Genomic DNA, 22,451 nt, shown 5'->3' with positions numbered 1-22,451 from the left:
GTATGTAAAAGTGCTATTGCTGAAAGTGAAAAATGAGTGTTATATCTGTGCCACTGTGTCTTGGTGTGGGTGTGTGTGTGTGTGTGTGTGTGTGCACCAACGCATAGACATCTGTGCCAGCATTTGTCGTCATGTGAGTGTGTGAATCTGTGTGCGCATGTTTGAACATACCTGCTGGGTATGTAATGTTCTTTCCATGTCATAGTGCCCAGATGGAAGCATACATGTTTCCATGGGTGTGTGTGTGTGTGTGGGTATACATACGGTATATGCGTACACTATCTGGCATCAGCGCGTGTCTCGGAATCTCCAAGGGAGTATCTTCCCCCAGGTGTCACAGTATCATGATAAATGGGCTCGGCACCGCAGAGACAACCACAATACCCCACAGCAATATATTTCCTTAGCTTCTCACTGCTTTGGAGAAATTTATGCCGTTCCTTGATAACACGGGGGCACCATTATAACACATTATGGGACGGACCCTTAGGATCCAAAGATTGGTTTACCGAGTTTTGGAACCGACTTTTGATATATGAAAAAGAAGCGACGTGAATCGTGTCTAATTTCTCCGACACATAGCACGCAGTGGCAATTAAAAACTGGATTTTGCTTTTATTTGTGTGTGCACACTGTTCATGAATCAGACTTGCGTCCAGAAGCTACAGTAAGTACAGTCCATTACTCATAAAGAAAAAACAGTTAAGAATGTTTACACAACTGGTATGAAGGTCTGTGGGTTTTTGTTTTTTTTCAAAGAGTGTTGGCTGCAGAATCTCATTACACACACACACACACACACTCGGTGTGTCTGCTGTGCCCTGATCACCGACCTGGCTGCCAAGGCTCCCAGCTGAATATGTGGGCCAATACAATGCACCACATCTCTGACATCTTGCAAGAAGCCAAAGGTAGTAATCATTAAAAGATGGTGCAATATTAGTTGTGTGTTATATCTTAAAACTTTGCTCTTATAGGGAAGTCAGTTCATCACACACATGGAAACTAATATATATAGACCTTGCTGCACAGTGCCTCCCACATGCATACATACATTATTAGTAAAGTACGAAGATGATCAGTTTTGTCTGGTCTAGTTGATTTTGATTGTTGTTGTTTGTCGGGGATAAGTTTGTGTATCCTAATCATGGTTCAAATTACCCTGAAAGTCCACTTCGAGGCATTGAGGGGGAGCCATTTTTAGGCCTAAAGTTACAGACTTTGATTGTCTTTTATTATGATTGTCAATTAAGTTCCTGAAATAAATAATAATAATAGTCAAATATAGCAATATCTGTTTTGCGCTCAGTACATACCAATTTCCTAATGCTATTCCTGCTGTTGCCACCTATGCATTTTCATGTTAGGTGTTGACCGCTGTATGTGAAAAGTAAATAATCGTTTAGTTGCAAACAATAAGCCCTGCAGTCACTTCTGATTTAAGCTAAGAATAACAAAATTTGTTGATTGAGCTGTGCACTTGTGAGGTCCTTTTTACCATTATTATGCATTTTACGGTTGTTGTACGAGTCTGTTCCCTAACGCCGATGCAACTGATGTGTTCTGTTTTTACCAGAGTAACTTGTTTGGGGCGTACGACGTGTAGTTTCAGTATCATGGACAGCCTCGTTCTGTTGTGTGTACGCTGCACTGACAGACACACAGGAAAGAGTCTTTGTCATACTAGTCTGCAAATGACCGTGTGAGCAATCCCAGCTGACACAGGGCAAAAGGTGGGGTACAGGTCGTCAGTCCGTCACAGGGCCACAAAGAGACAAAAAACCACCCACTCTCACTCCTACAGTCAATTTACAGCATCCAATTTACCTAATCCCCAAATCTGCATGTTTTTGGACTGCTGGAGAAAACATGCAAACTCCATGGAGAAAGGCCCTTTTTCCGACCGGGACACAAATTTACATTCTTCTTAGATATCTTTTATATGTAATTTACATTGCAGCCATGTTCATCTGTTCATGTCTGCATATGTACAGTAATCATCATTTACAAATGACCCCACAGAGCATTTAACACTGCACCTGATTAAGGAAACTTAAAGACATTCAGTGGACAGGTCATTTCATCCTCCGCTGATATCGTAAAAAAGAATCTTAGTGAGTCACTAGCAAGTGCCGTTTACCTTGGCTACATACAGTAAGTAAAGCAGCAGCTGTTGTGTACCGTTAGGTAGTTGATGAAAATGCATAATGAGGGCACGGAGAAAGATGCAACAACCTCATTACCTCACAGCTTATGTTGATCTGCCATGGCAGACCTGCCAAGTTAACTGGATTGTTTTCAAGCCTTTATCAAGGGAAGTTGACTAATTGACTTTTTCATACTCTGCAGGAAAGGAAATCATTAAGTGTTGCACATTCAGACCTGGGAGCCGAGCAGTGTACAAGTACTTTTCTTTCAGCCAGTGAACAGCTCTCATTTCAGCTCTTCACAAATGTGATTGATATGGTTAATGTCTATATATTATTATTATTATTATTATTATTATTATTATTATCATAATATATTATTTTACATCTTAGCATATACAGCAAATCATGTGGACACAACATTTAATTTCATCTATGTACACAGACTGAATCCATGACTGTGAATGAGAGTGCATGTCTAAATAAGTGAAATAAATCTGCAGAAAATAATAAAAAAAAAACCTATGTCCACTTGTAAAAACACTCCCACAGAATACTCATCTTCCACACAGTAATCGATGCAAGAAGCAATCAACGTCGATAGTCCCTTTTTTTCCCCCCCCCTTCCCTTGCACAAAATCAATTGAAAATATACAGCATATTAAATCCTGGTCCAGTTCATCCATAACTGACACAGGGAGCATTTATTTAAGCGCAATAACACTACATGCCTGTATTAGTATCGAACGAGACGATTAATCTGCTTCAAATATGTGTTTTAAAAAAAAAAACTCTGTCAATAACAGATTAGCGGTCTGAGAAATTATAATTTTGCTCCAGCACTTAACATTATCTGCACAGATTATTTCTAATTTACTTTTCACTAATTCTCTAATGCAGGTTTAGATTTAGCAACATTTACAGTTACATTTCTAACCCCAATATGGCCACATCACAATAATATAGAAAAAGTGAATAATATTAACAATATTAATAATAATAACAATAATGAAACACAGTGGATTGGATGAATAGAGCATGGCCTGTGGTAATAAGCTGTTTATAATAGCATTCATTATTTTACACCCTCCTCATAAAAAAGCCATCCTTTTTTTGTTTTGTTTGTGTTAAACAAAGCTTTTTCATCACTTTTTCCAAAAGCTTTTAAGCTAATAGCTGTTAGGAATTCAAACGTATTTCCTCTAGTTACTCTCCCTGATCTTACATCCCAAATGCAGACACACAAGGTATGAAGGTAGGTAAAAATGAACCTTTTGTGTTGACACATTCTGATTATGATGATTAAAGTAGTTCAATCTTATGCAAAGTTACTCAAATAAATGAGCAATAATAACACACAAGTCTGATGTTCTGTCCCAACAAGGATAACAATATTAATTCAACACCACTGTTGATAGGATCCATGCTTCAGTGTGTGGCAGAGAAATGTTTTTTTCCTTATATTTGTGATGCATTACATCATCAGGTTTTACGCTTTCCCAAGTAAGAAGAACATAATGTGACAAATAATACATATTTAAATCCCTGAATAGTTATTAGTCATGTCCTAGCAGTGACAGCCTTTTCTTGAATTAAGAAGTTGACCCTACTTTTTGTCAGAGAGAATTGAGATAATAATTGGATTGATCATATCTACAGTATCTATGGAGTTTATTGCTGTTGTATTCTGTTTGAACCCCCTCTTGCAGTATCTGTGATAGTTTGGTAAATTGGGTAATTTTTGCATTATGCACTTAAGCATACTGGAAAAACCCCTGTGCATCCACTCTTTAAATATTAATATTTATGTGTGCTTCTTTGTGCTCCTTTATTTCTGTTAAGTACACTGAATGACCCCTGTGTATGATAATGTGCTATACAAATAAAATTGCCTTGCCTTGCCTTGCCTTCCAACACTGCTGGATCCAAACTTAAAGAGGAGCACCATCAAGAGCATATCAGTCTGAGGACCTGTAAATACATAGAATGTAAAATTAGACAACACAGAGTTATTTACGGTATTTCCTCCAGTTTTGTGACTCCAGACTTTAAGCGTCTTCGCTCCCTGTACTTTACATGTAAGCATTTAGCAGACGCTTTGGATCCAAATCGATTTACAAAAGAGGAAAAAGGCACATCAAAGAAGTCTTGGAAAGAACTCCACTAGATAGGAACAGTGGACTGTGCAGGGGGACTGTAAGGTAAGTGCGAGGACAAAAGATGCTCTTGGAAGAGCTTGGTCTTCAAGAGCTTCTTGAAGATAGACAGGGACGCTAACCTATTCTGGTAGCGCTCGGTAGGACATTCCACCAGCGTGGAACTACACAGCAAAAGAGTCTGGATTGTCTTGTGTTGGCACCGCTAGACGACAATACTTTGATGGGGACGGCTACAGGTAGCCAGTAGAGCTCAATTAATAGAGGGGTGACAAGACCAGATCTGAGTTCTGGACCGGGCATTGCAGTAGTCAAGGCGGGAGACGACCAAAGCCTGTACTCGGAGCTGGGTAGCCTGTTGGCTTAGGTACGGCCTGATTTTACTTAATTGTGATTCTGTTCATTACACCTGGATATGTCTGAATTGTTTGTGTTGATGTTGAGTCACTCCAGGAGTGAAATTCAATTACCTCACCTCACTACCAGTCCATGGCCCTGCCAAGGTTTGACTGATAGAGAGAGGAGAGGAGAGGAGAGGAAAAAAGTGAAGGTGGGTGTATGTGAGAGAAAGAGAGGAAGAGAGAAAAGACAGACTGATGAAGAGATGAGGTGATGGAAAGACATTTTGAAAGAGCGAGAGGCAGGCAGATAAACACAGAGAAAAAAAAAAGTACCAGAATATAAAGATGCAATCCTGGGAAAACAGAATCTGACATTCACAAGGCAACCAATCTGTCCTTGATGGAGGTCCGAATCATGTGGCCGTCACATCAGGGAAAACATGATTACTGGAAGTTGTTTGGTTTTATGAGACATCAAATAAAATTCCAAACAAATGGCTCTGCTCGTTGGGCTCTGAACTGCTGAAACAGTCTTATCTCTTAGCACGTAAAATCCTTTGTTTATTCAGTTTTCCACACAATATTTCATTAGTATTTTAACATCATCGACACCGATGACTGTCATGATTTATAACTTATGCAAAATGAGAAGGCTACTTGACTCTTTAATTTATTTTTCCCCACCTAGGATAACACGTTTCTCAGTAATCTAATGCACTTGGCTTTGTGCAAGAATGTTTTCATATTCCTGTCATAAACCTTTATTTTAATTTTGTTCCGCACCGTTTCAAATTAACTAAATTCTATTTACTACAAAACCTTGTTGAATACCCTGTTTCAGACTGATAAAATCCTGTTCTGGAAGAGGTGCGTATTAATAATATTTGATCAATAGCATAACCAATGCCCCTACACCTAACGTATACCCGCACTGGTCAGCTCATTGGGTGTGATGTGGACCCAATGGACAGGTGTACCTAATAAAGTGGCCAATGAGTGTACTTTCGCCTGCTCTGCCTGTGTCAAAGAAGAATTAAAAAAAATTTACTCCAGTGTGCTAGCAAACAAATAACAACAAATGTGTCACAGTCAGTACTACATTTGTCAAAACAAATTAAGATTCATAAAAACACTAATAAGTACATAAGTTACAAATTCCTAGAGAATGAAAATAACAAAAATGATGTCATTATAACCACTTTGTGGAACTACAGGCATTGTGTGTATTCACACCACAGAACAGAAAAGACTCCGTGTTTCTCTTTGTTGGAGGTCTGCACTTGACCTCAATTATTACAGGTCAAACATGAGGACAGTGCTGTTTTTTAAGACATGCAGAATGTAATTTGTGCTATTTGTGCTTTACTCTCTCAAACAAAACAAAATCAGAAGAAATCTCCTGACTTCAGGGAGCAGCGTAGGATCATGGGCTTTGGCTCACTTCCTGATTAAGTGACTGATAAGATCCATTCAGTCTTTTTGTCCCAACGTAGCTTTATATTCCAGCTGTTTTTAGGTTGCATTTGCCACAAAACAATCAGTTATATTAACACCGACCAAATGACTCCTCTCTCCGAACCTCACTTCAACTGTGACCACTGCTGCAACGGCTCGCCAATGCCTTTATCTTTTGCATAGGTCACAAGCACGACACGTCCAGTACTCATTTCAAAGTAAAAGCACTCTGTTCCCCCCTGTCTCCATTATACTGTATTTGCAGCATCAGTGGATGCTTGGCTTCACACTGAGTGAGTGTCCGAGCATTTTATTGAGCACAGAGAAGAATTTAGAACATTTAAAAGACGATGATTTATTGCAATTTCAAATACAAGCTGTATGTAAAAGCGCTGCAGCCCTGCAAAGTGGATGTCGTCAATGAAACGGACGGTTACCTTCAGTGGAAATAAATCTATGGATTTAAAGAGTGTTGGAAATACTGTATGTTGGCTAATGTAAATACAACAATTTGAAATGACATGTCTTATATTTCAATGCATAATTCCTACCTATCATAACTTTTAATGTTGCATCACGTATTGTTTTATTATTTGTCTTGATGTTTCAGTTATTTCGGTGTAGATAAAGTTTCATTTCAGATGAAATAAGTCATTTGTGTAGAGGTACAAATGTGCAGCCCATGCCAGGACTTCAATACTGTGAGAGTACACCTCAATGACCAGTTGGTGTTGACCTCAGTGATGTCCAAGAGGAACAAGAGAAGATTAAACTAGTGCAAAAGGAGATACCTGCAGATACAGGTTATGAAAAGAACAATCCACAGCATAGCCAGTCATCTTCATATAACACAGACATCTCTGAAGACCATCAGGGTGAAGAGGGGACCATTTTTTTTCTAAGATATGAAAGATAACTTGGTCCTCCACAGCGTGACAGTGTGGCAGCGAGATGACAGCACATGGTAAGATTAAGATGACCCCATGGGTCACGAGACTGGCAGTTTGCCACGGTCAGGACATTGCTTCAGATTCTCATCTTTTCAACACAGCAATGTGGGGGCATGTCCACTCATGTTATGACAAAAATTGTTGATACACCTTCACACAAGCCCGTAGCTGACAGATGACAGGCCTCTTATCCAACCTGACACTTCACTCAAGCGTTCTGGGTGTAACAGGACTGGGATTGAGAATTTTAAAACTTGAATTTCCTTAACTTTTAAATATAAACAAATGTCTGCTGCACCCAAACTATATTATTATAATTCTGATCAAGCATCTCGGCTCCACACGATCTTAACACTGGCAGTGTTAAGATCGTGTGTCACTCGGCAACATTCAGTGATTCATTTTATATTTGCTGGTCTTTGAAACAGGGGAAGCTCATTTCAGGCCCAGTTATTTATACATGAATTCTGTAAACAAACAACTAGAGCAAGGAAATGCGATAATTATGTAAAACTGAAATGCTATAACAGTGTTTTTATGTGTATATTTTTTATAATTTATATTTTTATATGTACGGTGCATGGTGGTATGAAAATGGTCCGTCACCGAGCAAAACACATAACGACCAGCTATTTGTCTACAGACTTCCCTCGCAAAATCCACACAGGGCTGAGGCAGAAAAGCCTCTGCTGTTGTGCATGTTTATGCAACGCTGTCAATCAATAACTGGTTCCGCCTTTCAGTCAGTTCCTCTAATAATCATGCAGAAGCCCAGCGTCCACGCCAGCCCACTGCTCCATTGACTACGAGAAGCTGAGGTTCCTTGGAAGTGACGTTTTTGCCACATTTGTCAAATCGCCGTCTCACCCTTATTCTGTGTCGTCCCATAGAGAACAGTTGAAGCTGAGCTTCAAGTGGTTTTAATGCGGAGGCTGCTACTGGAATAAAAAACCACATAAGACGATGAGCCATCTGTGATAAACAGCTGATCGTGAATGAACTAGTGACATGTTCTAAGCGCGTTCTAGTGCATGTTTAGCATTGAAATGTAAATACAAGAGAGTACAAATTTGACTACATTTTAGAGGAAGCTGAGCTTCCCTTGCTGTCTTCAAGCAATCAACACTGGTCAAGACAGATGAGGCAATAACAACATTGTGCTATTATAGTGAGATGACTTCAAACAGGTTGGAGTATGGCTGAAAACATACAGAAGCACCTATGAAAAAGTTCCAGAAGTGAATTATACGACTTAAAAATAAACCTGGACATTCAGCCGTCTTCACTATGGTATTTTAATCACGATCACACAAATGTGATCATCTGATATTGGAAATGATTCTCTGACAATAGAATGCAAAGCACATGAAGCTCTCATGTCTGCATGCCTGTGTGTTTAACCCTCATATGACCATCACGATAATCAGGCCGCCTGTATTTATATTGATTTTACGGCTGTAGAACTGTCAAATAATTTTCAACGAGTGAGTGCTTGAACCCCCTTCTGCTAATTTTTCCAAGATAACTTTCACTTACGATATCAGGCAGTTCCAAATTATGGTACTAAGAAACTGACGTCACAATCGTGTGATGTGCTGGAGAATCTTGTCTGTGATTGGACGGTCATTCAGCGGAAGTCGCGCAGTGTGCTGTGCCAATCTCAGCTGACATAGGGCGAAAGGCGGGGTACGCCCTGGACTGATCGCCGTAGCTGCTGTTCCTTCACCATGCAGCTCCAATTTTCTGTCATTACGTCAGGCAGCAGGGAAAACTCTCTCCGATAACAGGGATGTCCATGAGACACACAGATGTTACTTTGCTAACCTGAGGAAAACATAGCATTTGCTTTTCACTAGTCAAAGCGGTTTACATCAGTCTTTTACTGAGGGAAATGTTTGCTTCCGTTTCATCATTGTTAGATATATTTGAATAGTAGTGGTCCATATGGCATAGCGCTACATCTGTTCTCCCGAGTCACAGCACAATATCCCAGAGGACGCTTCATCCAAGACTCATTTGTTTCCATGTTCGTTGACTTCCTCAATTAGGTGAGTGCTTTGGTTGGTGTGTGTTAACTGCACAGTATCTGAGGTCCATAGAAATTACACAATCAAACAAACATAACTATCGGTTAATTTATAAATTCTTAATTGTTTGAATTCTTAATCATTCACGTCTCTGAACTGGGCCAGTGATTCTAACCATCCTCTGCATGGGCCCTTAGACAAGAATAGTCCAACTTTCACTGATCTTTAACCCTCCAACAGAGAGCAGCTAAAACAATATTTGAGGTCTTGTTTTTTTTCATCAGCAACCTCTTCCCCTGCACATTCTCTCATATGAGAAAAAAGAGACTTGCAAAAGTCTGCCCACTCACGCTAGAAGGAAAAGGAAAATGACCCAGGAGAGGCAAAATGAGACTGGAGGCAACAAATAGTTTTCTGAAGAAGTGCAGAGTCAACCGTTTGTAAGACATAAGGTTGTTTAATGTGTGCAGTGAGCATTAGATGGTGAAGACTTTGTTTAGCACTTAGCTCTGTGCATTTTTCTCGGCTCGTCACTTTTCCTGAAGAATACCTTTGTAACTAAAGCATTGATGGATAGTAAAAGCAGAATGGGCAAAGTACAAGTGTGTTGAGCATCACAAATCAATCAGAAGCAAATCATTTTTTTAAAGTGTGAAGCACCAGCACCTGTGGTGAAAGACAGTTGTCTGCTGCCGTGAAATTAAACCATGGTTTCTGTTGCAGCACCCAGAATTTGACATGACTATCGACATGCCCGAACTTACATCATGCAATTTTCTTTTTCCGACGCAGTTCCCTACTTTTCCCCGACATACCTGTGCAGTTAAAATATTATATGCTCTTGTGGTCTTGTACTGAGGTGTGGTCAGTGCATTGTTGAAACATTTCCATTTTTTTTGAGGCTAAGAAAATGATGAAACCTTTTGCAGAGAAAGCTTTTCTCCTCCTCCTGGTCATCCAGAGCTCAAAAATCACAACTTGACACACACTTAGTTGATAAGGTTTCAATAAGGTCAAATTGACAGGAGGTAGAGAAGCCATTACTGGACAAATAGACAACTGTTACATTGCTTGTAGCTGCCAAAATGGTTTACATGATAGTTTCTCCTATATTCCATTGGTCTTTAGCAGTGAATTTAGATAATCAAAATGGCAGAGTGCCAGCTTGTCAAAAGCTTGTTTTGGAGCAGCCTGCCTCCTTCCTTGACATTTTTATTCATAAGCATTCCCACTAAGTGCTTTTTGTTGTTTGACAAGGCTGAGCTGAGGCCCATTTTCACCCTACTGGGCAAGCAGTTACTGGAATCAAAGCTAGATCACAGTTGTCACAATGCCATATCACTGTGTTTTAGCATAGCATGCCATCAGCACCAACAATCACTGTGGTGTCAAAAAAAGAAAAGAAAGGCAAGCGATTCAAGTTGAAAATGACATTAATGCTTTTATTTTCCTCAAATAAAAAAATACATGTTGCATAAAAGGGATTTGTGTGTAAACGTTCCACCTTAAAGACTAATCAATAAATAGAGGTGAATTGCATGTCGTTTACGTCAGCCTCTCCCAGCTGAAATATTTAAACTTGAATAAATTCTTGCAACAAGATGTCACAAAATCCAACCAGTGTTGAGTTTCTTCCAACATCTCGATGTTGTACTCAGAAATGAATGACAGTTCTTGAACGTGTGAACGAGGCTGCATAAAGGAGGAGCGGGACTGGTAGAGAGTAGGAACGAGGAAGACGAACGACCTGGTGAGTTCTGGAAATAAGTGTGTGTGTTACATGATTCAAGCTGTTGTTCACACATTACTATCAACATACTGAGCCCAAGGCCAGTTGAAGAGGCTTGTGTATACATGTGGGAAGGTAGCATGAATATCTTGAAAGGAAAAGCATGTCACAGAATATTCGTTTGACTTGGTTCTTGGAAAAGCTCTCACTCATGTGTGTCTGCAGGGTTCTAGCTAGCGCATGGTATTTAGCCATATATTGAGGATGTTGCACTCATTTTTAGGTTATGGTAATGGTATTTTGACTGTTTTTACTTGTAATAATGCCAGATCAAATGTTAATAAATGTGGGGAGTATTAAAGTCTCTTTGAAAGTTTGCCGCCCTCTGCGATTGGCAGGCGTGGTGACACTCTGTCTGGTCTCGGGCAACGTGAGCACCGTCTGTAATGAACCGTGCAGGGATATCGCATTTCTTGGAGCGTTCATTTAAAATTGCTATAGATCGCGCACACATCGGCAGGAATACCATCAACATTCAGTCGCAAAACTCACAACATTAGCAGCACGTAACATCTCCCACCCTAAGTTTCCCCCACGAGCGAGCAGAACAAAGGCGTTGCGATGTCAATCACTGCATAGCAACTGCCAAGCCCATGGAAACCATCCCCAGTGGCATCACACTTTCCATTAGATTCCAAGAACTAATCATGGCTTTTGGTATCACAACTTTCGAAAGCATGTATCGCCCCGTTCTCTACTTAAATGTGTCTATCGCTCCGCCGTAACTCCGCACGCCATCCTTAACTAAAAACTATTTTTATCGAGGTAAAAGAAACAAACTTAAGAGTTAATTAGGCAGTTCTGGCACATCCTTTGTGAAGGTTAGACACTGCCAAGACACAAAGGTATAAAAATTACCCATCAAGAATATATAGAGTAAAAAGAACAATGTTCCCCTTTGGTTAGACAATTTTCACCTCACCAACCCCCTGCATGGTCGCTGCACTCCCTTCCCTACGCTAAAATAAAATCCTGGCAAGACCCTGCTCTGTTCTACCCTCACTGGCCTCCACACAATTATCATGACCAAGCAAGATGTGAACATCTGACTGTTTTTGCGACTATAACATTGCTTTTAATACAACCTTGTTTGCTTCAGTAAATGCTGCCTTTATGCAACGTGGCCACGTGGCCCTTCAGCTCCACCCATGTATTGTCACCATTATGCAAATAAAATTGAGTGCTTGTCTCTTGTGCAGTGGAGTGAGTTGTGACCCAGCAATAAGCCTCAGAGAATATGTCTTGCTGGATTATTAAAGTCTGGTTCTGTCTATATTGATTGGTACTGATGCCCTTGAGGGAGTCAGGCTGTTTAGTGGTGTGACGGGCACAATGAGTCATAAACATAGTGACAGGATGTCAATGAGCCATAAACACGTCCATAAAAACTATCTCTCCCTGATGCTGCTGAAATTTGTTTCACATCACATAAATATAGAGTGAATTGTGTATGTGTGTGTTTTTTAGTCATCTCATTTGGCTAAAATAATATCCCTACAGCATGTAAGAACAGAGCAGAATAGAAAAATAAACAATCGTGTTTGATGTAACATTATAAATAACTTGTGTTGTGGTTAGGGTTAGTGTGACTGTGAAAATTGTGTCCACTGAGGTGATATTTAATATGATAGGAAACAAATCCAATACACTGGTGTTAGCTAGGCAAAGAAAATGACAAAAGGTCTACAGTAATAAAGTAGAAAGGTCAGATGGAGGCCGAAATAAAGAACATAAATAAAACTCATCCAGGTTTAGTAGACATCAGTATCTATGGGGCTAAAACCTTAGATTATGTTCATCAATAGAAATGTTAGAAATGCTGACCTCCATAGATTTATCATAAGATTCATCATCACTTTTTTTTTCAAATTAATTAACTCAAGCATATCCACACTCCACCTAATTAGGGAACCAAAACAGTGACTAAAGTTGGGTTCTCTTCTGCTCATTTGCCTCAATGTGATGGTCTTTTGCATACTGTGGTTGCAAACAAGTGGTTATTTGACTAATTGTTGCCTTTTTATCATTTCAAACCAGTCGGGCCATTATTCTCTGACCACTGGCATCAACAAGGCATGATGCCCAGAGAACTGCTGCTCACTAGATATTTTTGTCTTTTCTGGACCCAGCACAGCAGCTTCTGAAATACTCAGATCAGCGTGTCTGGCACCAGCAACCACGCCACATTCAAAGTCATTTAAATCACTTGTCTTCCCTCATTCTGATGCTTAGTCCAAATTTCAGCAGGTTGTCATGTGATATCTGCATTGACAACGGTTGGACGAGTGTACCTGATGAAGTGAATATTCACAAGACCTAGGTGAACCCTGGAAATACACACACACACACACAGCAAAGAATTTAAATATGTTAACTTGTGACAACATTTTTGAAAGACACAAGGAGACGCAAGGAGAACAGAATAAACACTCTGTTTTCATTTGTAATCAGTGTGGAGTCAGAAGTGGTGCCAAGCCCCATGCCGAGGGAGCTCCCATGAGGAGAAGGTCTTGGCAGACGCAATATAATGACAGAAGGTGTCCCAGACCTCTGTCTCCGTCTCCCTCTCCCTGTCTTGACCCCTCTCTTTCCCCATATTTTCCTGTCTCGGAGACAGACAGACGAGCGAGACAAGAGACAATGTGTAATGCATTCACAGAGTGCGCACACCTACCGGTGTGTCATGAATAAATATTGTCTGGCGATGAAAATGGATTTTATAGTTGAATTGTTTCTTGAAAAATTGGGCAGACAGAAGAGGTTGATTAAGATTCTGTGTGAATGTAAGGGAGGGGGGTGACTTAAACATCCCATACCACACGCTGCAGTATCACAGGAACACCACACTTTCTTTTGTGGTGTGAAAATATTACTTCTTGGAATAATGTGTCACTTTTTAAATAAGCAAAGATCTTGTTATGACAATAGTTTGACACAATAATGCATTAATAAACATTATCAATGGTGAAATTAGGCATATGTGTTGGATTACATTTGGACAATGGTCAATGATTAAATTCATGACAATTATGTTGTTGTAATCTAGCACTGTGTGTATATTTTAAATTATGGGAGGCTGCTTTACCACTCACACATCCTAGTGATACTTTATGGATGGATGGTTTTATGAGGAGTTAAAAAAAAAATCAGGCTTTGTGTTGTTCTTGTCAGTCAGTGCTGATTTTTGCCATCTGGAAGATGAACCACCGGTTTAACATAAGAACCAGCTGATGCTTCATGGAGAAGCAAATAAAAGGGCATAAACTATATAAAAACACACCTGATTTCAACCCTTTAACACCAAGCATATCGCAGACGACACATTTGTACTTTGCATTACCGTAATTACGCGACTACAGTTTGTGCAATAGTAAAAATTCCATGTGGTGACTACAGTAATTTCACTCACGCTGATGCAGGAAGCTGGTGAATCAGCGTCTTTGTCACCAGAGAGGAGAGAGTTGGAAAAACTTGTTTACATAGTTTCCATTTTTTTCGCCTGTTTCTTGACATTGAGAAAAAGCTCAAACAAATGTTACTATTAATATGTTTTACACGGTTTTCATTCATAAATGTCAAATTAAACATGCAGAAGCTGGTGTACATGTACAAATACAGTGTATTTTTAATGAAACAGTTTTTCTTCAAATTTAAATCATACACTCATACACTCTTTTAACATGCAGTAAATTGAGAACTGCCAGACATTGAAAAGTTATTTTGGGAAAATGGGCAAAAGCACTTAAAAAAAGTCCAGACGGACATTTTGCGGCTTAGGTGTTAAAGTGAAGTAAGAAACAAGAAAAAGAATGGGTGCACCAAAGCACGTTTTTCCAGAAAACACACGGACAAGAGAACAAAGACTGAAAAAGAACATAATGAGGCAAAAAGGTGGGACCAGGGCCAGAGCACCTGGGTCCATGGCTGAGTGTAATCCCTGCATGTGATGGTGTACAAAAGACAAACAAGCAGGGAGTCTTAATTCTATTGATGCCACAACATAGAACAACCCAGCTGGTTGTTTTCTGAACCCTGATTCAACATTCGGCTTAGGCATGATAACAACCACAAGGCCTGTTCATTTAATTTTTCACAGGGTTTAACAGGTATGGTTTGTTCTACTCACCCTGTGTCTGTGAGTATTCATGGAAAGGTTAATGAGCAATTTTCTTTTTGTCTCCACGTACAAATGACCAGCACCACATTGAGAAAAAAGGCGGAATTCATCACCTATTTCTATTCACCCACTGTGACTGCAAGGGCCTTCAACCATCTATTTATTAATTAAGTGTAGAAGTGACTACTTTGACCTAAACCTTGAAAACACACTGGTTGCCTTGTGTTATTGTCTTTAACGCCGCTTTGCAAGACTTCACGCATTATGATAAGATTTACAGAGGGAACAGAGCGGGCCTTGAATCACAACTTTGGGCGGAAAAACAAAACGAGAGCAGCTGCCTTTTTTCGTTCCAGTGAGCTCGCTGCACCTCCGTAGCGTTTGTTTCTGGTAATTGTTCACATAATTGCGACAGACATCCTATATATGGTAATAAGATTACAAGCATTTAGGGGAATTAAAATGCTTTGCACTTTGCATCAGTTAACAGCGACCGATTCAGTGCAACGCCGCTAAGCCTTAATCACCTTATTTATGCAAATGACGCTGTTTAGCACAGCTTGATACGCACAGGTAAGTTATTTACAAGGGGTTTTAAGAATGACGAGACTGGACAAATGGCTAACGCGGATGGTGGGATGTGTATTTATGAAAGGAAAAAAAATGCATGTAGATACATAGATAAATAAAAATCCATTTAGCTGGATGTTTGTTGAATGTGTGAATTATCATGACAGTCCTGCACTATTATTTTTCTCTGGAAAAGAGCATTTCCATTTTTTTCCAAGCACACAGGGAAGACAAATGGGCTTTGATGATGATGATGATGACCTCTGTAATGTTCCAGTCAGAGTCATTAGAGACTCCGACAGGCACCATATTTAGAGGAAATCTTTGAGTAATTAAAGGGACTGTTTGCCATTGTGAGAAGAGGGCTGGCTTTAATGGGAAGTTCTATTAGTCTGTCATGGGGAAGCCAAACGCCTGACCACCAAACTCATCAATGCAAACAGTGTGTGAGTGTGTGTCCGTGTGTGTTGGCTAATCTCCTGATTAAATGGGGGCACAATTCATCACAGTCAAGCGTGAGAATACAAATCTTTTCTTCCCACTTATTACTAACAATTTTCTATGTTTTTTTTTATTTCAGGTGAGCTTAGCTTCTGTCTCTAATCCATGCACTGACTGTAATTCTATAAATCTCGCTGTTGTTCATATGGCAGCAGTTCATTTTTCGGTCCATCCGTTTTCCATTTTAGTCTCCGCTTCCTTCACCCTTCTGTCATTCCGTCAGTCACTTTGCATCTCTCTCACTGTTCCCCCCCTTTTGTTCCTTTGTCTAGCGTGATGCTTTCATCTTCCCTTTCGTCTGGCAACATTCATTCAATTTGTCTTTCCATCCGATGCCGTCAGCAGTTTCTCTCTCTCCCGTCGCTCCAACTCCATTTGCCCAAACTCCATTTTCAGTCCCTCTCTCCTCATTATGATCTCACAGCGCGATTCTGCTTGTACGCATTTAGCCAAGCGTGGTGTTTTCATACTCTGTTAGCACATGGTGAGCTATCTTTACTATATAGAAGTCATCAGTATTTGCATCTCCCTGACAATCCTGTGAGATCGAAGCAGATGGTTTCTTACTATGAACTTGCTGACGACAGTGTTCTTGCCTGAACACGGGCTACAGGTGAAGTAGAAGAGTTTTAAGTCTTTATTTGTATATTACCCTGTAGTCATGCAAATGAAGACCATTTTAACTAAAAGTTTCATGAATTTATTTCTCATTTCATTTTCTCTTTTGCATTGCCACAAACTGTATATTTGGGATTTTTTTGGGGGGTTTGTGCTATAGGACAAATTCCAACGGTTTCTGAAAGCTGAGAAGTTGCACGTCAAAGCCAACGTGTGGGCATTGCAGTAATTTCACTCGAACTGTTGCAGGAAGCTGGCTTATCATCTTTTTTTGTCACCAGAGAGAGTTGGAAAAACACCTGCACATAGTTTCTATTTTTTGGCCTGATTTCGGACATTGAGACAAAGACTCAAACAAATGTTATTTTAAACATGTTTTTGTCTTCATTGTAAATTGTTAATACACTATTTCAACATACAGTAAACTGTAAATAACTACCAGATATTGAAAGTTATTCTGGAAAAATGGACAAAAGCACTTAGTCTCGGGACATTTTCTGGCTCTTTTATGGTTAAAATAAGCAAAAGCAATGTCTAGATGGACATTTTGAGGCTTAGGTGTTAAAGGGTTAATGTCAGGATTTAAGACAGCACATGTGTAGTGTATAGATATGAAGTCGAGGGAAAAAGTTGTTGGATTAATATAGGTTTTTTTTTATCTTTCAATCCAACAAAGTGCTCACCAATCATTACCATGAAATCAGGGTTGAAAATGTATATTTTCCGTTTAAAATCAGGTAGATTGCGGGTGAGTGAATTAATGCATGATTGATAAGGAAAATATTAATCAGTGCTAATCCGCGCATGTGTGTGGGTCTCTAAATTACAGCAAATAATTGGTACGTTATGGGCATCCATTCACAGGTGACATCAGAGCCAATCTACCAATCACTAATACTATTGCAGTACCAGTTCAATAATATGTGCCCGTTTATTTTACCAATATCTCTTTATCGCATTTCTTATTCAGACAACGTACACCCTTAGTAAGCCACAGTTCTGCGATGAACAGATATAGATACATAAACAATGCAAAAAATAAAAACAGACGAACAGCATACAGCATATGGTTAAAAATTAATGATTAAATGTTAGAAACCATGAAAATTTCCAGACCAATGGTTTTTCACAGGATCCTGTCACTGTGCCGCCCCCCCCCCCCCCACTGTGTTCAGTGTCATCCCACAGCCATCTTGTAAGATCTGTCTGAGCAGATGGCATCTCCTCATGAAACTCTGATGACAGAACAGTAATCTGACTCAACAGAGAAAGGGCTGTCAGATTAACAGCTAACTCCATCCAAGTGGAATATCAACACAGGTGCTCGACGCTGAGCTGGATGGCCCAGTTTATGCCCGTCCTTGCCTAAATTATAGGGTTTGCCCGATACTGCCCTCCATTATTGTTTGATAAGGTCAGGTTAACTAAAAACGTATTCTTGTTGAGGGGCCAATGAAGTCAGCAAATGCAAACGTACTCACCGGGCTGTGATGCTTGGCTAGTTGGTCAGCTGACAAATTGATTGCCATGGCTATTATGAGAAACCCCGGGCAGAGGGTCGCAGTATCCATAGCGACTCCGGTCGAGAGTTACACAGAAGGGCCAGATGGGGCAGCGGTGGGGGGCTGAGAGCTGCCTTCTTTGATACTTCAAACATACAGTAAGTAAACACAGAGATGATGCTATTGTGAAAATTATGATCCAATATTTACTGTTTTTTAAGAAAAATTTACATTTAATGTTGTGAAAGCAAAATAACACAAACAAAAGCATAAAGTGGTATATGATATGCCGGTCTATGGCAGGGTAAATATCACTTCTTTGATTTGTCACCAACCAGTCAACACACCATCATGTATTGTTTTGTTTTTGTCACTTTTTTGAGAGGTGATATGTAATTACTTTGGGGGGAAAGCACCAGGCATTCTGAAATGAGACTATGAAAGGTTATTTTGTTCATCTATTACTCATAAAATTGAATTTTAAAGTAGTATATATATGACACGAAGCAATTTCCTTGTCAATGGCACAGAAATGTTGCAAGTTAAAGTAAATAATTGATGTCCTTTGCTCCCTTAAAATTGGCTGTTAAAGCACTCATGCTCCCATGGAGATCACTTGAAAATGGTTGATTAAATCCAGAAGGAGGCAGCAATGGGACATTACCAATGACAACTGCCATAAAACACCAAAATATAAAGAGACCACTTCCCTATAATGCATTCACCAGCCACTTCATTAGGTACACTTACTAAACTGCTTGTTAACACAAATATCTAATCAGCCAATGACAAGGCGGCAACTCAATTCATTTAGACATGATTGTTGATGCCAGATGGGCTGGTCTAAGTATTTCACAAACTGTTGCTCTACTGGGATTTGCACATTCTAACAAACACTAGGGTTAGAGAATGGTCAGAAGAGAATGGATAGACGGGGTCAAAAAGATAGAAAGAAAAAAGGCCAACTCGCTACAGGCAAGGTTTGAAGAGGCCATCAAACAGATGGGCCACAGCAGCAGAAGACCAGTGGGTGCCACTCCTTGCCCCTTTATTATTATATTACATAGTTATATACTTGTAAATATTTGTCCAAAATATGCTCTGACATTGTGTTTCTAGGGGGAAAGAAACCCTATGAAACCATGCTGCTCCACCAATCACCCTGTCAGAACCTTTAACAAAAAAGCAGGGGCCACTCGTCTGGCAACAACAATGCAAATCAACACTGGGCTCCGTGAACATGGAAAACATGTGTTCATTCAAGTGCAAAAGAAAGTTGAAGCACACCATACAAGGACTGAATCCCCCCCGGGGTTGAGCAGTGTCTATTTAAATGGCAACAGATGATTTGTACAGTGAAACATTGGAATGGATGACGACTACATTACCAATGCAGTGTAGAAAGGTTGATAGGAAAAAATTAACATGTTGGCAGTAGGTCAATTCAGTTGTAACTGGTAACTAGCTGATAAAAGGCCTTTTCACATAGATTAAATTTGTTAAACATATACGGTTGGGAAATGTAAGGTAATGAAGTATAACGATAACGATAATATCACAATACAGCAAATCTTTGATCCCTGAAATGATGATAGAGTCATCGTTTCTGTGGTAGAAGTTTAATACTTTAATTAGCTCAAGACGGTCTATCGGGCAGACCCAATAATTAAAAAAAGGTTGACTTATCTTACTTATAATCATTTAATATCCAATATACCCGCTCCAGGTGCACTTGATATTGATATTCTGTCCATTTTGTAATTGTTCTGGAACAGTAACACTGACTTTCACAGTGGTAACATGATTTTTCTTTTTCTATCATTAGCAAGGGGGTGAAGGCTCGACTTGTTATGTGTGTTGTATATAAACAAGTCTGAAGAAACACCTTTTTTTTTCTCTGGCAGTACCTTTGAGCTTTGCTAAATATCATAAATAATACAATTTCATTCTCTTCTCTTCTCACATTTACATGAGTGGGTTTTTAATGTGGACAATCCATCAAAACAGATAAGAAATAACTACAGTGAGCAGTTAAATTATTAGGCAGACATTGTGTGTGTGTGTGTACATGTACACATAGGCTGTGAGGACACACTTTGATTCACCTCCTCATATGGCGACAGACCTGCTCCGACTGAGATGCAACGGAGAGTTAAACGTTAAAATCTGGATATATTTCACCAGAATTGATGTTGATAATAGTCGTCGCCTCATTTCTGCTTGCAAACGTGTTGTTATGTGCAATCTTCGCATTCAGATGGAAAAATACACAGTATTCAACAGCCAACCTCGTAGCACATCTCCTGTGTCCCCATCCACCTCTGTTATGTTATGTTATGTTACCCAGAACCCTCCAATTAACCCTCCATAAACTATGCAAATGGTAGTTCATTTTTACCATTAGTCTAGTTAAAGGATTAGCTGTCTGTCTGAAATAGTTAAATCATTAAAAGTGTTATTCAAAACAGAAAATAGATAAATATGAAATTCATTCATTCATTGATCGATAGTCTGAGCACAGACCCTCTTCAAGTATATAAATATATTTAATTTATTAAATGAATTTAACCCAAATTTAATTCATTAACATATTTATCTACATATTATAGATTTCAGAATTTGCAATATTTTTTTGGTTAAATTGGTTGAATGGCAGCTACAATGAATCATCACACACCTCCGTTCACTGGGCCAACGGTGACCCACTTGTGAACAAAGAGATGACAAAAGTTCTGTAAATAAATGTTTTATTTTTAATAGCATTTAACATTCATTTTAAAATGTTACCTGAAAAGGTAACAAAAGAACCAATAAGGTTAAAGTACCAGATTGATAAGCAGTATGAATTGTGAATATTATGAATATTGAAGTAATATGATAATTAACAATGCCCATCCCTAGTGTGTGTGTGTGTGTGTATATATAGAGTGGCCCAGTATGCCCTCAGTGCACCTGTCACTTCTAGTCAGCATTACCTTGAATGATGCCACCATGACTCCATCTGTCACCAGAAACCAAAGCCAGAAGATGAAAAATGAAACGAGTTGAAGAGAATGAAGATAAAGCAAAAAAACACTGACAGGACAGAATGTAGTATCGCACAGTGGCTGTGAGAACGTGAAGAAAAAACACCGGGGCGAGACACATGGATTATGAAAATGTAGACATAACGAAGGTAAAGATGGAGGAGATGAGGGGAAGACAAACAAAACACTACTCAGACACGAAGATTCTGTTGCAGTAGCATCCATAGGTAGTAGATTTATGCCTTTGAGAGCGACTGATTCTACAGTAGAGACAGATTTTTAAAGATATTTTTATCCAATTATATGAGCAAAGTTTGCTGCCTTGCTGCCTGTCAGTGATATATCTTCCATTGTTGTCACACTATAGAGGCAGCAGGGCAGCATCAAAATGTGATGTTGTATTCTTGCAGGGGAATGTCATAAAGTAATGAAGGAAATTATCGATTCCTCGCAAATCCTATAAGTCAAAGTGATAATACATGAGCCACTTTTCAAATGACTTTGGGCAGTATTCTCAGCAGGGATGCTCTGATCTGTGCGATGCCAGCGTTGAGGAGGGGGAAAAAGAAGTGACAGATAGTGACTTTGCATCATGCATCATCCCTTTGTGATACTATTTTGACAAATTTATTAACTAACATAGTGTAGTTTCCAAATATGTACCAGAGCACTTGTTAGTAAACTGTAGTTATGGCAGGGAATTGTCTCTCGTCTCCCTCCATACACCGCTGCTTTAAAGTCTCTTGGGTTCACATGGTAATGTGACCTCAGTGTAGTGATACTGAGTGAGTTCTTAAGTTCATACAAGCTTTGCACACAAGCTGCCCAGATTTTATGTGCTTCCTAAATCCTGCCTGGTCTCTCAGTCTGTTGATTTTCAGACAGAATCCTAAGGATCTGGCTGTGAAGCTCAAAAGCTGAGCTTAGCGATGTGAATCAGCACCATCTGGATAATGTGGGTCACGACATTTTCGGGAGACACAATGTCTTCTTTATTCAGTCGACGTCGTCGGGTCCAATCTGACTGTGTCAAGTGTCAGCGACTAACTCTTACTAAGTGATAATAAAAAAATGGTATGTGTTTGCATGGTGCACAAACTCTTCGTCTTAACCCTATCGACACAAACTCAAAGACCTCTATTAATTACAGTCAATCAAAATGTAATTCACTCTTTCATGTAACCACCCGTGTGAAATTAGAGGTCACGGTTGTTACTCACAGGCTTCCTGGGCGCAGGGGGGAGTGAAATTG

The 22,451-nt window shown here is 39.5% G+C and overlaps 1 long non-coding RNA gene across 1 annotated transcript in view; it reads right to left on the bottom strand.

Moving 5' to 3' along the window:
- Window positions 1–4,044: 4,044 nt before the first annotated feature.
- Window positions 4,045–22,451, bottom strand: part of LOC131464481 (uncharacterized) — a 76,260-nt gene continuing 57,853 nt past the window's right edge. The window contains exons 2-3 of the long non-coding RNA XR_009241179.1: window positions 18,153–18,318; window positions 4,045–4,118 (exon numbers count right to left, since the gene is read on the bottom strand). This is a non-coding gene — a long non-coding RNA (uncharacterized LOC131464481). The remainder of the gene's footprint in view (window positions 4,119–18,152; window positions 18,319–22,451) is intronic.

Source organism: Solea solea, chromosome 8 (assembly GCF_958295425.1).
Source record: "Solea solea chromosome 8, fSolSol10.1, whole genome shotgun sequence".
NCBI classification, from domain to species: domain Eukaryota; kingdom Metazoa; phylum Chordata; class Actinopteri; order Pleuronectiformes; family Soleidae; genus Solea; species Solea solea.
The sequence above is the reverse complement of the archived record's forward strand: the minus strand, read 5'-3'. Positions and strand labels throughout refer to the sequence as shown.